At 43.0% G+C, this 17,762-nt stretch overlaps 1 protein-coding gene across 4 annotated transcripts in view; it reads left to right on the forward strand.

Annotated features, from left to right (window-relative positions):
- Window positions 1–17,762, forward strand: part of LOC127444375 (2-hydroxyacylsphingosine 1-beta-galactosyltransferase-like) — a 69,577-nt gene that overhangs the window by 14,401 nt on the left and 37,414 nt on the right. The window contains exon 1 of one of the 4 annotated variants that reach the window (XM_051703703.1): window positions 5,164–7,015. The exons of 2 other annotated variants lie outside the window; for them this stretch is intronic. The gene's annotated coding sequence lies outside the window, so the exon portion shown is untranslated. Of the gene's footprint in view, window positions 1–5,163; window positions 7,016–17,762 lie in introns of those variants that run through there. One more of the 4 variants, XM_051703702.1, reaches the window with a different exon arrangement.

Below are 17,762 nucleotides of genomic sequence, written 5' to 3' on the forward strand. Positions count from 1 at the left end.
GCGAATAACAGGGGATCGAGCCATTTGTCCCAATTTCTAGCATCCTCGTGCATGAACTTATGAATCATATTTTTAAGGGTTTTATTAAATCGATCCACCAGGCCATCTGTCTGTGGTTGGTAAACGCTGGTGTGGATTGATTTAATGGCCAATAATTCGTAAAGCTCACGTAGTGTCCGCGACATAAAGGTTGTGCCCTGATCGGTGAGGATTTCTTTCGGAATCCCCACCCGGGAGATTATTTTGAAGAGTGCCTCCACAACACTACATGCTGAGATGCTGTGTAGAGTTACTGCTTCCGCATATCACGTTGCATAGTCCACTAGGACCAACACAAAGCGATGTCCACGTGCTGACCGCTGTAATGACCCGATGAGGTCCATTCCAATTCTTTCGAAGGGGACCTCGATCAGCGGAAGGGGGCGCAATGGCGCTTTTGGTGTGGCTGGTGGATTCACCAGCTGAAATTCACGGCATGCCGCACACCACCTGCGGACATCACCGCCAATGCTCGGCCAATAAAAACGGGCTATTAGGCGGTTCGGTGTCCTTTCCCCTAGATGACCCGCCATGGGATTATAATGAGCCACCTGGAACACCATGTATTGAGCCACCTGGAACGGCTCTATGGTATTAAGAGATGGGTTGTATCTTCCTTTGTTTGAGCATCCTGCATCACTCTGTACAACCACTCATTTATAATTGCGAAATAAGGACATGAAAGTGCGACATTCGGCTGGAGTTGTTGACCACCGATCACTCTCACTTGGTCAGAGGCGTGCTTGAGGGTATCGTCTCACGACTGCTCCAAAGGGAAATCCCCTTCGAGAAATCCCCTGAGGATGGGCGGGGCTGCAGCCTCTCCCCCCCTCACGTCACCCTGACGTGGAGCTGACGAAGACGGCCCCAGCTCCACCTCCCCTGCCAGAGCATCGCACATTTCACATCTCATCGCTTTAGTGCAGGACCCATCCGCGCATATTCCCTTTAATACATTTCTAAATTCAGGCCAATTAGTCCCCAAAATCAGTGGATGTGTGAGGCAGGAACTAACCGCGGCCTCCACTCTATGTTTTGTTCCCTGAAATTTAATCACAAGGGTCACCACAGGGTAGTTGTGAATATCCCCATGCACACACTTCACCCTCACTGTTTTAGCTGCGCCCAAAGCCCCATGTTGAACCAAGCGTTGGTGGATAGTGGTTTGATTACAACCTGTGTCCACCAATTCTTGGTGAGTACCCCCCTTGACACTTACCGGTACGCTCCGGCCCGATCGGGGGCAACCTGCGGACGGACGCTTGACCACGCCCCCGCTGCCACATTGATAATCATGTTTAAATAGTGAAATGATTCAGAATAAAATAATAATGTAAATGATTAATTAACCATATTGAGATCTTTGAACTTTAAAACTGTACAAAAGTTAACAAATAGCATAGTTTGTTAAATGACAGGTGTAAGTGCATTTTGTAACATTAATTTTATACATAGAATTAACCTTATTTAAATGTAACTAAATATTTGTTTAAATGTACTTTGTATTTCTTGATGCTGTGTGATACAGATTGTTATGTTTAGTAGCCTAGTCGTATGAAGTGTATGTGCTTTAAAAACTTTGTAAATAAAAAGTTTAAATATGATAGTTTGTTAAATAATTATTGTGTGTTTGTTTTAACATTAATTTGTACTCGACAGAATTAAACATATTTCAATTGAATTAAACATTTGTTTAAATTTACTTTGTATTTCTTGATGCTGTGTGATACACGTTGTGTTTAGTAGCCTAGTCGTATAAAGAATATGTGCTTTAAAAACTTTGTAAATAAAAGTTTAAACATGATAGTTTGTTAAATAATCATTGTGTGTTTGTTTTAACATTAATTTATAATTGACAGAATTCAATTTAATTAAACATTTAAATTTAATCAAACATTTGTTTGAATTCGGGCAATGAGCCACAAGTATCACTTGCTGGAGAGTCGTGGGGGAGGCGAAATGTTGTCTTGAGACATAAATATTGTAGTAGGTGGGCGGTGTTACATGTTGGCCTCTGTGACAATGCACACACATCTTGGGGTGAACCATTTGATATTTAATTTGAACGTGTGTCGTCACTTGACTTGGTTTCACAGATGAATATATAGACGTAATCCTACAGTTTCTTTCATGTGTGGTCGCCGACCACAAGATACCTGGGGCAAGGAAATGTCGTACCATCCCATTCTCCTATGAATAGAGGCTCATCTCCATGATCGTTCAAATCTTTCCAAACTTGATTGTAAAACATGTTCCAGTATTTTTGCGTGGAAAAACAAGTATGGGTCTTCGTCCTACACACAACCAAAATTCAAAATTCAAACTTTGTTTGCTCAAAATCGTGCATTCACAGACGACTACCGGACAAATGAAATTAATACTTGATACGATCAGAGGGATTGTGGAGAAAATTGGACAAACTCAGACACTCTCTTTGATAGAAAAAGTCGATCTTCAGTCATTTCACTAGCCAATATTCTGAATGTTGTGTTTATCTACACTCAGGAAAACTCACACCTTTTAAACCACTCGACACATGCTTATCAGTCACAACCATCTGTTAACCACAAACCAATGGTCAAACCAGAGGTCAAACATATATCCTGTCAGACACAAACAAACACCCTATCAAATATTATCAGTCACAAACACACATCTTGTCTAGCAAAACACACATCCTGTCAAAACATCTGGTCTATTGTTATCCTCCAAACAGATATCCAGTCTACTATTTCCGTCTATTGTTATCCTCCTAACAGACATCCTGTCACGAACTCAAGGACTCCTCCTGCTCACCACCAGAGGTCCCCCTTACCCGAGTTCTGAGGGCACCTCGAACTACACTTCCCAGCATGCCTACCTGGACTGATTACACTAACACCTGTTCCCTATTTCATAGACTATTTAAGCGCTGTTCTAACAATAGTCATTGCGAAGTCTTGTTTTGCTCCTGCTAACATTTCTAAGTGTTTTCCTCTGTTTATACTGCCTGCCTGTGTTCGACTTCTGCCTGTTACCCACCGTTTGATACTCTGCTGCCTGCCTTGTTTACCCATTGTTTACCTGGACTCTTACTGTGATTGTTTGCTGCCTGCCCTGACCATTGCCTGTTTATTACTATGTCTCTCATCTGCCTACGCTGTTCCATTACTGGTGATTTACCCTGCCTGTCTGTTTATGAGTTTCACATTTACTATTAAACCGCATATGGGTCTTAACCTCTGTTCTCCACGTCTTGCTTTTCTGGAGAAGTTTGATGACACATCAGCTAGGTGCAAGGGGTTTCTGATGCAGTGTTCGATGTTTGTGTAGCAGGAATCCACGTTATATCCCACTGATGACAGTCGCATCTCTTTTGTCTGCTCCTTATTAACCGGAAGGGCTCTAGACTGGGCTACCGCAATATGGTCTTGTGAGGTTTAGAGGTTCTCCACCTTTGATGATTTTCTCCAGCGATTCCAAGAAGTAATTGAGCATCCTGAGGGAGAAAAGAACGCTGGTGAGCTGTTACTCCAACAGGGGAAGGACACCGCTGCTGAGTATGTGCTTACATTCCGCACTCTTGCTGCGCAGACCATATGGGTAGAGGACACACTCAAGTTGCTTTTCCGAAGGGGACTCAATCTGGAACTGCAATCCGAGCTGGCATGCTGCAATGAAGGGAGAACCCTGGGCCAGATTATCGACCTAGCCATTCACCTCAATAATCTCATCCACTCTCGAAGACCGGTCCACTTCTCTACTGTCACTTCACAGACCACATACAGCACTGATGAAACTGAATCCATGCAGATTGGGCAAACTCATCTGACGGAGAGGGATCGCCGCATGAAGCTCCATCTGTGTTTATACTGCGGTCAGGCTGGACATCTAAATGATCGATTCTGGTGCCACAGGCAATTTTATTTATGAGGGCTTAGCCAAGATGATCGAGATACCACTAATCCCCTGTGAATCTCCTTTGGTAGTGGCAGTGTTAGATGGATGCCCCCTGGGAACCGGCCATGTTCACTTCACCACTACAGACATCACCCTCCAAGTTGGCACTATTCACACTGAAAGAACACGTCTCTATATCATTCATTCTCCTCACAACCCTGTGATACTTGTATTACCGTGGCTTCAACAACACAATCCTCAGATCTCTTGGCAGATTTCCCAGTGGGACTCAAGTTGCTTCTCCAGCTGCCTAAAGCCCATTTCACCTGTTTCAATCAGATCCACCACTGTCACGGAGGTTCCCTCTTCAGTGCTCAACCTACCCTCTGAGTATGACGACCTCATTGAAGCCTTTAGTAAGGCCAAAGCCTGTAAACTTCCTCCTCACCATTCCAGTGATTGTGCTATTGAACCGTTGCCTGGCACTACATTACCACGAGGTAGGATCTTTCCTTTGTCTGAACCTGAGTCTGAGGCTATGAAAAACTACATTGAGGAAGAACTGGCAAAGGGCTTCATCCGACCATCCACCTCTCCCGTGGCAGCCGGGTTCTTCTTCATTGGCAAGAAGGATGGTGGGCTCCGTCCATGCATTGATTACCATGCTCTCAACGACATTACAGTAAAGTTCCTTTATCCTTTACCTCTGGTCCCAGCAGCACTTGAACAGTTATGCACCACAAGATACTTCACCAAGCTCGACCTTCGCAGTGCATACAACCTCATACGCATCCGGGAGGGGGACGAATGGAAGACAGCGTTCTCCACCAGTAGTGGCCACTACGAATATCTGGTCATGCCTTTCAGAATGGCCAACAGTCCTTCGGTCTTCCAGTCATTCATTAATGATGTCTTCAGAGACATGCTTAACCAGTGGGTTATTGTCTACATCGACGATATCCTCATTTATTTAAACTCTCTGGAAGAACACATCACCCATGTTCGAGCAGTCCTTCAGCGTCTGATCCACCACAAACTCTACGCCAAAGCCGAGAAGTGTGAGTTCCATCAGATCTCTGTGTCTTTCCTTGGCTACGTCATCAGCCCAGAGGGGGTCGTCATGGATGACAGTAGGGTACGTGTGGTACTAAACTGGCCTCAACCTACTTACATGAAGGAGTTGCAACTCTTCCTGGGGTTCGGCAATTTCTACAGGCGATTTATCTGAAATTTCAGTTCAGTTGCTGCCCCACTGACGTCCTTATTAAGGGGAGGGGGCTCCAAACTGTGTTGGTCTGCAACGACCCTCCAAGCCTTCAAGAACCTGAAGTCTCGCTTCACCTCTGCTCCCATCCTGCACCGTCCTGACCCCAACACTCCTTTCACAGTTGAAGTGGATGCCTCTAACACGGGAATTGGAGCCATTCTCTCACAACGTCATGGAACGCCCCCGAAACTCTACCATTGCGTATACTTTTCCCATAAGCTATCTCCTGCTGAGCAAAACTACGATGTGGGCAACCAAGAATTACTGTCTATGAAAGCGGCTCTAGAGGAATGGCGACATTGGCTGGAGGGGGCGAGACATCCTTTCCTCGTGTTAACAGACCATCGAAACCTCAAATATTTATGCTCTGCTAAAAGACTGAATCCTAGGGTGGCTAGGTGGGCGTTGTTCTTTACTCGATTCAGTTTCACCATTACCTATCGTCCATGTTCCAAAAATTCCAAAGCCAATGCTCTCTCTTGTCTGTTTGAGTCTGACACTCAGAACCAGACATCTGAACCCATCATCCCCATGTCTCTAATCTTGGCTCCGGTTCAGTGGGATATTATGACCGAGATCGCCCTAGCTCAGATTCAGAACCCAACTCCTCCTGACTGCCCTCCAGAGAAAACCTATGTTCCACGACTCTTCGGGAAAGGACTTTACAATGGGTCCATACTACCACCAGTTCCGGACACCCAGGTATAGCAGCCACACTACAACTGCTTCGGAACCGTTTCTGGTGGAACACCATTGCCTACGTCAACAACTGTCCCACCTGTGCAGCAAACAAATCCTCCAGGCAACTTCCTGCAGGACTTCTCCAACCTTTGCCTATTCCCCATCATCCTTGGTCTCACATCGCCATCGACTTCATCACTGATCTCCCTGTCTCTCAAGGTAACACTGTCATTCTTTCTGTCATTGATCGATTTTCTAAGTCATGTCGATTTATCCCTCTGCCCAAGCTCCCCACAGCCTTTGAGACTGCAGAACATCTTATGCATCAGGCGTTTCGCTTCTACGGACTACCTGAAGACATCGTCTCTGACAGGGGTCCTCAGTTTACATCCCGGGTCTGGAAGGCATTCTTTCAACAACTCAACATCAACAACAGTCTCACTTCAGGTTACCACCCTCAATCAAATGGCCAGACTGAGCGCTTAAACCAGGAGATCACACACTTTCTCCGAATGTATTGTCACCAGAACCAGGCTGACTGGAGCCGTTATCTGCTTTGGGCCGAGTACGCCCAGAACTCCCTTCAGAAGCCGTCCATGGGCATGACCCCCTTTCAATGTGTGCTGGGATTTCAACCCCCTTGTTCCCCTGGTCTGGAGAACCCACAGAGCTACCGGCCATCAATTAATGGCTTCGGCGGAGCAAAGTGGTGTGGGACCATGCTCATGTCCATCTCCAAAGAGCTGTTAGGAGGCAGAAGGAACAGGCCAATTGTCATCAACATCCCAATCCCGTCTACACTCCCGGCCAATGGGTTTGGCTGTCCACACGTGACCTTCATCTCCGTCTGCCTTGCAAGAAACTGTGTATGTGGGTACTTTCAAAGTTATTAGACAAATTACTCTGGTGTCTTATCGCCTTCAACTGCCCTCTAACTACCACATTTCTCCCACCTTCCATGTTTCCCTGCTTACACCCGCTGGTGGCCCGAGGGAGGAGGAGGAGATCGATGATCCAAACCCCCCGCCCATAATTGTGGATGGCGAGGAGGCCTATCAAGTTCGAGAGCTCCTGGGCTTCAGACATCGGGGTCGCTTTCTTCAGTACTTGGTTGACTGGGAGAGGTATGGCCCGGAGGAGCGATCCTGGGTAAGAGCTGACAATATTCTTGACCCAACACTCACCACTGAATTTCACAGGATGCATCCGAAAAAGGGGGGGGGGCCTCTGTCATGAATTCAAGGACTCTTCCTGCTCACCACCAGAGGTCCCTTCACCCGAGTTCAGAGGGCACCTCGAACTACACTTCCCAGCATACCTACCTGGACTGATTACACTTACACCTGTTCCCTATTTCATAGACTAATTAAGCGCTGTTCTACAATAGTCATTGCGAAGTCTTGTTTTGCTCCTGCTAACATTTCTGAGTGTTTTCCTCTGTTTATACTGCCTGCCTGTGTTCGACTTCTGCCTGTTACCCACCGTTTGATACTCTGCTGCCTGCCTTGTTTACCCATTGTTTACCTGGACTCTTACTGTGATTGTTTGCTGCCTGCCCTGACCATTGCCTGTTATTACTACGTATCTCACCTGCCTACGCTGTTCCATTACTGGTGATATACCCTGCCTGTCTGTTTAGGAGTTGCACATTTACTATTAAACTGCACATGGATCTTAACCTCTGTTCTCCGTAGTCTGTGTTACACATCCGGTCTACTTCTGCCTATTGTTATTAAAACATAAACATCTGTCACCTACTCCCGGCCATGCCCCCTCATCAATCAAAGTGACATATAGTGGGTTATACTAACTACTATTGTCTTTTTATTAAAGGACAATCAGTCAGTGCAGTGGCTGCCAAAAGTTTGTGTACACTTAAAAATGTCTAAATGTTTTGGTAATTATTTTAAATAAAGATAGCACAAACATACTTTTCATGTTAGGTTTCAAATAATTAAAAAAACAATATAATGTTCAAAATTAAGAACAAAATTGATTTGGACACTTTCTGGTTGTCAAACGTTGCATGTCAGAAGCTAATGTGATGAAATACACCAGCGGTTACTCTGCTAGGGCACCTGTGTGAACTCAAGGGGAACTGACTTAATACATTTACTAAAGCCGGTGTCATTTGCAGACTCCAAACAATCTGATTTTGGCAGAGGGTGTCACACTTGCCAACTGTTTTGCTGAGATCTCGCTCTCTTCAGTTGGAAGTTTGACACACTTGCCAATACAAAACGGTAGAGGAGTGACAGACATTCCAACTCACCGCTACTCTCTCTCTCTGATTCCCTGTCACGTGAAGCTCACCAAAATAACAACATGAGTACCGCGTGAGCATTAACAATGGTAATAGAGTGATTTATGAACTACAAAAGTGGTTACTCTGCTAGAGCACCTGTGTGAACTTGAGGGAAACTGACTTCATACATTCACTAAAGCTGGCATCACACTATGAGACTACAAACAATTTGATTTTGGCCGAGGGTGTCACACTTGCCAACTGTTTTGCTAAGATCTCGCGCTCAGCAATGTTTCTCAAAAGCATTGTAAGCCTAAGTAGATCGTACACACCATTGGAGCCAATCTCTACAAAGTCTCTACGATCAACTTAAGTTTGCAGTGCTTATGGGAAACGCAGCCCTCTTCAGTTGGAGGTTTGACACACTTTCCTTTACAAAATGGTGGAGCATCAACAGTGGTAATAGAATGATTTAGAATGCAATTCATGGAATAACTTAACCTTGAAAGTGCGTGATTGCATATTTATTCCCTGGAGGTTTGCCGAAGAATGTGTATGTCCATATGCAGCTTTCAGTGTGATAAGAAACTACATTAAATGAAAACAGACAGTGCCTTCACTTTCTGATTTCATTTGTCATTTTACAGTAGGAGAAAAACACAGGAAAAACACTTGGTGACATAATCACTATGGATTACAACCAGCATTTGTGATAAGCAGCTGAGTGTGATTGCAGATGAAAATATTCAGATCAGCCCGACGTCTTGTCAGTTCTTCAGTAACAGAAGCTCATTGGTCACTTGACGAGAACACGAGCCCTCCTCGGTGACATAATGATTTTTTCTGTCATGTATGATTCTTTTTCCCATTGCTGTAACCATGAACTCTGACGGTCAAGTGATTAACGACATCACGCTGGCAGACGCTAATGCGTGCTTCGTCTTTTGCCTACTGGCCAGCGATCGTATAAATTAAGCTCACATCTGAAAATCACTGGTTATTTAGTTAGTTTTAAGAAAATATCTAGTGCCATCTGTTTGTAGATGACACTTTGATATCTCTAATGCAAATGACATTTACACATTTTTAAGTGTGACAAAAGTGTCCAAATATTTTTTGCATTCATTTTAGGGATAGAGCATTTTGCAAATACTAATAGCAAAATCAACATTCATGGCTTCCACTTTTACTTTGACAGAGACATGACTTTTGTTTTTAGAGAGGAACTTTCCATGCAGGACTGTTGTTTTAGCTATCTGAGGACAGAGCAAAGAGAAAAACTTCATTTAGATGAATGCCCAAATGAGGGCAGAATTGTTTGAAAGGATGCTCCCTCTTTATAAACATAGATCACACAGGGCTCTGTCTTTCTTAGAGAGGCTTTATATTGTTTGAACGGAATAAAGAGCCCTTTTTCTTTCACACTATCTTTATGACCTTGCCTCTTGATCTTTGTCTTTCTCCTCTCTCCAAAAACTCTCCCCTCCCCAAATGTCATACACCTGTCCATTGGTTCCACAGGTTCATGACCTGTTGTTGGTTATGTTCTTTAATTACAGTGTGAGAATAAAAAAAATCTTAAAGATGACAAAGGAGAACACCAAAGCCTTGGGGACTGTTTATAATATGTTTTTAAAGACCTCGGCTGCTTAGTCCTGCAGCAATTCCCTGAGAATCAGTTTTTAAATAATTTATTTATTTGACTTTTTATTTATTTGACTAAGACTCTAGGGCAGAGGATTTAAAAATTTTAAACATAAGCCCCCTTCTGATCAAATGTACAAGACTCTTCCCTCTCTCTATATATTTAATTATATATATACACACACACACACACACACACACACACAGGGTTGGGGAGTAACGGAATACATGTAACGGGATTATGTATTTAAAATACAAAATATAAGTAACTATTCCACTACAGTTACAATTTAAATAATTGGTAATTAGAATACAGTTACATTCAAAAAGTATTTTGATTACTGAAGAGATTACTTTGCATTTTATTGTCATTTGTTTCATTTAATATTTAGTCCTTTCAGATGGAAAACATTTATACATATAAATGATGCAATCCAAAGTGCATTTCAACAGCGGTGAAACACTTTCTTATGATGTGTTACATTCATACGAGCAGACAGAGAAGTAAGTTTGAAGTAAGTGTCGAGCAGAAGAAATAGAAATAAACCTTGTGTAAATTGTCAGCTTTACGCTAAGCTAAAATGCTATTTCTAGCCATTTTACATGCACATGTTACCAGGCACGATCATATTTTTTTTTTATCAAGAAAATTCACGTTGGGGGCCTGGGTAGCTCAGCAAGTACTGACGCTGACTACCACCCCTGGAGTCGCAAGCTCGAATCCAGGGTGTGCTGTGTGACTCAAGCCAGGTCTCCTAAGCAACTAAATTGGCTCGGTTGCTAGGGAGGGTAGAGTCACATGGGGTAACCTCCTCGTGGTTGTGATTAGTGGTTCTCGCTCTCAATGGGGCGCGTGGTAAGTTGTACGTGGATTGCGGGGATTAGCATGAGCCTCCACATGCTGTGAGTCTCCGTAGTGTCATGCACAATGAGCCACGTGATAAGATGTGTGGATTGACTGTCTCAGAAGCAGAGGCAACTAAGACTTGTCCTCCGCCACCCGGACTGAGTTGAGCAACCGCGCCACCACGAGGACCTACTAAGTAGTGGGAATTGGGCATTCCAAATTGGGAGAGAAGGGGATAAAACATTTTTTTTTTTAAATCATGTTGGATCATGATTTCTTTTTTCTAGTAAGACCTTTGATATTAGGGCAAAATTCGTATTCTTGATAATAATTTTTGTATTGTTTTCCTGTAAAATATCTAAAAATCCTTAAAACAAGATCAGTTTGATTGATCTTGTTTTAGAAACAACACTGCATAAGATATTTAGGTTTTTCAGAGAATGTATTTTTAACATGTGTATTTTGTCTTACTGTACTGGCAGAGTTTTTATAGTCGAAACAAGTGAAAAAATCTACCAGCGCTAAAGAAGTAATCAAATATATTTAGAATACATTACTGACCTTGAGTAATCTAATGGAATACATTACAAATGACATTTTACAGCATGTATTCTGTAATCTGTAGTGGAATACATTTCAAAAGTAACCCTCCCAACCCTGTATATGTATATTTTAGTTGTTTTTAAACAAGCAATAATGTTGTAGGCCTATACAATAGCCAAGTAAATAATAAATAAGATAGCCAATGCTAAATGTAAAAAAATATCCTTCTTCCACTAAAAACATCAGTACATTCTGGTCACTTATTTGAAGTTTTACCAGGTATTTTCCTCTAGTGTTATATTATCAAAATTAATAATTTTTCGGGTGTTGGAGCAATTCACCAATGATGATTAAGAGCCTTATATGCAGTCTGACAGACTAATTCGGCAATGCATCATTCACTGGTCTGTAATTAACGGCTATAAATATTTATATTTATAATATGAAACTGTATTTTGCATGTTTGTCCTTACAAAAATGGGATCACTTAACTGTTTGTAGTCTACAGTATATTTGTGATAAACTTGCATCACATTAGCCAATCTCGTGATTGTGCTGCACTTGTCACAAACGCATGAAGACACGTTGACCCGATATCACGTTGAACTCGTAATGAATATATCGTGATTTGTTCCACATATTTTTGGATTTTCTACACATACTATGAGTTCTGAGAAAATCCTTAATGCATCCTAGATAAACTTGTGCAGCAAAGTTTTCCACTAAGGGGAAATAATAAGAAGACGTGAGTTGATATTCTTAGTTGATGGTTTATATGTCACGTCTCTTACATTGTCAGCCTGCATCAGAATGTAATTCTTACAATACCAATTTATCCATGAATTATACTGCAGTACCTAAAAAAGTAACTGGCCAAATGGCCTGTTACCTCAAACTCCAGTATTGTTTCTCCCTTGATATACCACGTCTACAGAGGCAGAATATTTCTATGAATGAATAGTAGGGGTGGGTAGAAACATTGATTTTCCAATGCATTGCGATCTTCGTTTGAAAGAAATTGATTCTTAAATCCCAAGATTGATCTTTCACTCTATGTGACAACCCTCATTAATGCAAGTAAATCACTCACATGTGTAACCAAATCTCACGCTATGCAACTAAAAATGTCTATGATTAGCCACTGGCAAGTACATTTTCAGATTTCACTCACCAGTGATTGAGTAGTATAGTGGAGAAGAAGTTATTAGCACAGAGGTCTTTTCACTGCGTGTTGAGAGTAAAAGTTTGGTTGAAGTCGTTCTCTGTGTCTAAAGACGAGATCCACAGATCCATTTGTAATTTAATAATTTCTCTTTTAATACCTTTTCTGTTTTTTTTATAGTCAGTTGCTGATTAAAAACAACAAAAAAGAAACATTTAATTCTAATCACACATGGATGTGCTAAAGAAATTATGCACATCTTCTCTCGTTATATGAGCTTACTGGCCGATACCGCTAGTTCTAAAGAGACCGATTAAGCACGTGTTCTACATATCAATGTAAATACTTCTAATAGGCACTGTTCTGGGCACCATGCGAGGGTCAGACGAGTGAAAGGCGAGCTCTGCGCACTTTGCTAGTTTTTAATTATTTTTGTGTCATAAACCGGTGAGATTTGATACACCCTGTTCCATAACTGTTCTATGAAGTAAATATGTCAAAGAATTAAAAATCCTCAGGCTGTGGAGGCATTAAAAGACACTTACATGCTCAAGCTGATACCCCTGACAAGGCCGCAGACCAGGGACTCAGTTTGGATGGTGCGGCAGGAGAGATTCAGCGTCAACTGTCGAGTATGTCGGCGATGCTGGCGAAGGTCGTAGGGGACTTGGAGGATCTTGCTGTAATATGTCGATTGATTACGGTTATTGAGGCAAAATTCTCTGAGTGGTTACAAGAGTGTCGGACGTCGAGAAATGGACTGATTATCTGGAGTCATCAGAGAGGGAATTAGCTGCTAACCCGCTAGCGACCAAGGCAGATTTGCAGTGCATCTGGGAAAAGTTGGAAGACCTTGAGAATCATAATCGGCGAAACAATGTCCAAATTGTTGGAATTCCTGAGAATGAAGAAGACCGAGATATGGTGAAATTCCTAGACGAGCTCTTCCCGAGTCTGCTCGACATAACAGGCCATAAGCTAGAAATTGAGCGAGCTCCCAGGGTCCCAGTTCAGAGATCCGTGGAGGGAGACAGGCCTGATCAATTCTGGCCAAATTTTTGAGATCAGCTGATAAAGATCTCGTGTTACGTGAGGTGAGGAGGAAAGGAAGGCTTTCTTGGAAGACCCACGACATTTTCTTGTTCCCAGACTTTGCAAATTCAACAAGAGAGAAACGTGATAGATTTAAGGAATGCAAGAAACTCTCACATCAGCGGAAGATTAGTCCTTGATCATAGTGAAGCAAAAGTGTGCAAGCCCTCTAGAGGGGCTTGTATATCCAAGTCCCTCATTTCATTTGTTGTGGATTGCTCAGTTGGAAACATCTTAGTCTCAGATCATGCCCTGGTGAGTTTAGAGGTGTTGCCACATATGGAGAAAAATAAATCATATAGTTGGCAATTTAATGTATCCCTTTTGCAAAATCCTGAATTCCAACAAATGTTAAAGGCTGAAATCAATGTGTATATGGAGACCAACTGGTCCTCAATGTCTTCTGCAGGCGTGGCTTGAGAGGCACTTAAGGCGGTTCTTAGGGGTCGGATCATACAGTATGCCTCATTCATCAAAATGTCCAAAGCACGAGAACTCGTGGAGTTGGAAGTGAATATTAAAAGTGCCAAGGCAGAGCTGAAGCACCGAATGTTGTCTGTTGGCCTCAGAGAATTGACCTGATTGAAATACAAATATAATACTATTTTGTCACGAAAGGTGGAGTTTTGGCTATTCAGGGCAAGACAGTCATTCTTTGAGTTGGGGGACAAAGCAGGGAAGCTTTTGGCTAGATATATAAAGCAGAGAGAGTCTTTTTCTACCATTCCCTCAGTGAAATCTGCTGGCGGTGAAATTTTTACCTTGGCCATTGATATTAATAATGCTTTTAAAGAATTCTATCTTGATCTTTATAGTTCCACGTCTTCGTCTACTGATGAAGATATTGTGGAATCATTAGAACTCCCTAAACTTATGACTGAGCAAAACAATTCTCTTGATTCTGAGATAACCTTGGAGGAGCTTGGCGAGGTAATTAAGGCCTTGCCTACAGGCAAGTCTCCGGGGCCAGTTGGCTTTGCTGCTGAATTTTTTAGATCTTATGCTACAGAATTGGCTCCACTTTTGCTAGAAGTTTATACAGAATCATTAAAGAATGGAAAGCTTCCGCCAACCATGACACAAGCCCGGATCAGTCTGATTCTTAAAAAGGACAAAGATCCAAGCGAGTGTAAGAGTTACCATCCAATTTCCCTCATCCAGCTAGACATTAAAATATTGTAAAAAAATTCTGGCTAACCGATTAAGTAAAGTTATTACATCTCTTATAGATCAGGTGGGATTTATTTGAGGCCGTAGCTCTTCTGATAACAATAGGTATTTCATCAGTATCATGTGGTCAGTGGCGAATGATCAGACTCTGGTCAATGCCATCTCACTTGACGCCGAAAATGCGTTTGATATGGTAGAATGGGATTATCTTTTTAAGATTTTAGAAATATACGTGTTCGGGAATACTTTTATTGGATGGATTAAGTTACTTTATAGACACCAATTAGAAGCAGTACAAACAAATTGATTAATTTCAGGTTATTTTACTCTGGATAGGGGCACCTGGTAGGGTTGACCTCTTTCCCCATTATTGTTCTGTCTTGCCCTGGAACCATTTGTCAGGATGAGGTAGGCTGAGTGGGATCCATTTGCGGATATTAATTAGAGGGGTTGCTCAAACAATTCAAACAGTATTCTTTAAACGTAGTCAGGTCACAGGCTTGGGTCAAAACACAGATAAATCGGTCCTCAGGCAACAAATCCAAAAACAGTAATCCAGATATGTAAATCCAGCAAACGTAAGCAATGGTCATAACAATAGATAAAACAATGGCAGCGAAACAACTCTTGGTAAGGCAGATAACTGGCAATACTTCGCAAGGTGATACTGTGGGCATATGGCTTATATACATGGAGAATGTCCAAACAGGAACTGATGTGGCAGGAACAGGAAGTGACAAGAGTTCAATATTCAGGTGAGGGCTCCCTCTGGTGGATGGGAGCCTGTTCAGACGTTACAGATTCCCCCCCTTTAAAACACCTCTAGGTGTTCCTCTTCTGGGGCGACCTCTTGATCCGGGGGCTGGGCGATCCGGATGGGCTTGATGAAAGTCTCTGATGAATGATGAATCCAAAATGTTTTTGGCTGGTAACCACGATCTCTCCTCTGGGCCGTATCCCTCCCAGTCCACAAGATATGGAAGTTGACTACCCCTACTGCGAGAATCAAGAATCTCCCGAACTAGGTAGGCAGGAGCTCCATCGATTTCAAGCAGCAGAGGAGGTCCCTCATCAGTAACCTCAGGACTCGGTGATTTGTGGACCGGTTTCAGGAGGGACACATGAAAAGAAGGAGAGATGCGGTAAGTGGCAGACAATTCTAAACGGAATGTGACAGGATTAAATTGACGTAAAATCTTGAAGGGACCTACATACCTGGGACTTAGCTTTTGCAGGGGAGTTTCAGGTGTAGGTCCTGAGTAGAAAGCCGCACCATTTGACCTGGTTGATACTCAGGATGAGGGTGTCGGTGTCGGTCAGCTTGGATCTTTTGAGACCGAATGGCTCTTTGAAGACGGACATGAGCACTGTTCCAGACAAGCTCACTCTTCCTAATCCAATCGTCTATGGCAGGCACTTCGGAAGGCTCCCCAGACCAAGGGAATAGGGGAGGTTGATATCCTAGGACACACTGAAAGGGGGTCAAACCTGTAGAAGAGTGTGTGAGGGAGTTTTGGGCATACTCTGTCCATGGAAGGAAGATGCTCCACTTCTCCTGTTCCTTACTACAGTAATAGTACGGTTAATTCCAGGATGTCCAGAGGAGAGTGACGCGTGAACCCATTGAATAATTCTGTTGCGTAGTCTGGAAGAAACATACACTTTGCCAGCGGGACATTCGGGAGAAGTTTCCTCTTGTTGAACGCGTTGAATCTCCTCTATGATATCCCACCTGATGGGTGCGATGATGATGGAGGAAGGTAGAATCCTCTCTGGAATAATATGTGTCTCAGCAGATTCATAGATATGTGACAGAGCATCAGCTTTACTATTCTTACTTCCTGGACAATATGTGACCGTGAAATCGAACCGAGTGAAGAAGAGTGCCCATCTGGCCTGGCGAGGATTTAATCTCTTGGCTTCCTTGATGTATTCCAGATTTTTGTGATCGGTGATGACTTGAAATGGATGAAGTGCGCCTTCTAACCAGTGTCTCCACTCCTCTAGAGCGGCCTTGATAGATAGTAACTCTTTGTTACCAATGTCGAAATTGCGCTCTGCTGATGTTAATTTCCGGGAGAAGAATGCACAGGGGTGTAGTTTGCATGGGTTTCCATTACGTTGGGAAAGGACAGCACCAATTCCAGTATCAGAGGCGTCAACTTCTATGATGAAGGGAAGTTGAGGGTCGGGATGCTTGAGAATGGGGGCAGAGGTAAAATTGGACTTGAGTCTATTGAGGGTGGTTGATGCTGCCTCTGTCCATGCCAACTTCTTGGGTTTACCTTTAAGAAGAGAGGTGATGGTGCAGCAATGGTACTGTAGTTATGGATGAATCTGCAGTAGAAATTAGAGAAGCCTAGAAATCGTTGTACTTCCTTTACCGTGGTGGGTGTGGGCCAGTCAATGACAGCTTTTACCTTGGTGAGATCCATCTCCACTCCAGAGTGGCTAATATTATACCCCAAGAATGTGGTGGAAAAGACATGAAATTCACACTTCTCGGCTTTGACGAAAAGAATGTTCAGGAGAAGACGTGACAAGACATTCCTTAGTTGGTCAATATGCTCCTCCATAGACCGGGAATAGATCAGAATGTCGTCTATGTAGACTATCACATATTGACTCAGGAGGTCTTTGAAGACCTCACTGATGAAAGATTGGAAGACGGAAGGTGAGTTGGATAGTCTGTATAGCATTACTAAGTATTCGTAGTGTCCCCTGGTGGTGAGAAAGGTGGTCTTCCATTCATCACCCTCTCGTATTCTGATGAGGTTGTAAGCAGATCTGAGGTCCAATTTAGTGAAGTACCTGGCCTCTCGTAATTGTTCTAGGGAAGAAGGAATAAGTGGGAGTAGATGGCGGTTCTTGACACTAATTGCGTTGAGTGCACGATAGTCAATACAAGGTCTTAAGCCGCCATCTTTCTTGCCAACAAAGAAGAATCCAGAAGCAGCTGGAGAAGTAGAGAGTCTAATAAATCCATAATATAGGGCCTCGTCAATGTACTCCACTATGGCCTTGGTCTCTGGGATGGACAATGGGTAAACACGGCTTTTGGGTGGAGAAGTGTTAGGAAGAAGGTCTATAGCAGAGTCACAGGATCGATGAGGAGGTAACTGGGTGGCCTTCTCCTTACTAAAAACCTCGGCCAAGTCAGCATACTCATTGGGGACATTGTTCGGCAATGAAG

This window comes from Myxocyprinus asiaticus, chromosome 7 (assembly GCF_019703515.2).
Source record: "Myxocyprinus asiaticus isolate MX2 ecotype Aquarium Trade chromosome 7, UBuf_Myxa_2, whole genome shotgun sequence".
NCBI lineage: Eukaryota > Metazoa > Chordata > Actinopteri > Cypriniformes > Catostomidae > Myxocyprinus > Myxocyprinus asiaticus.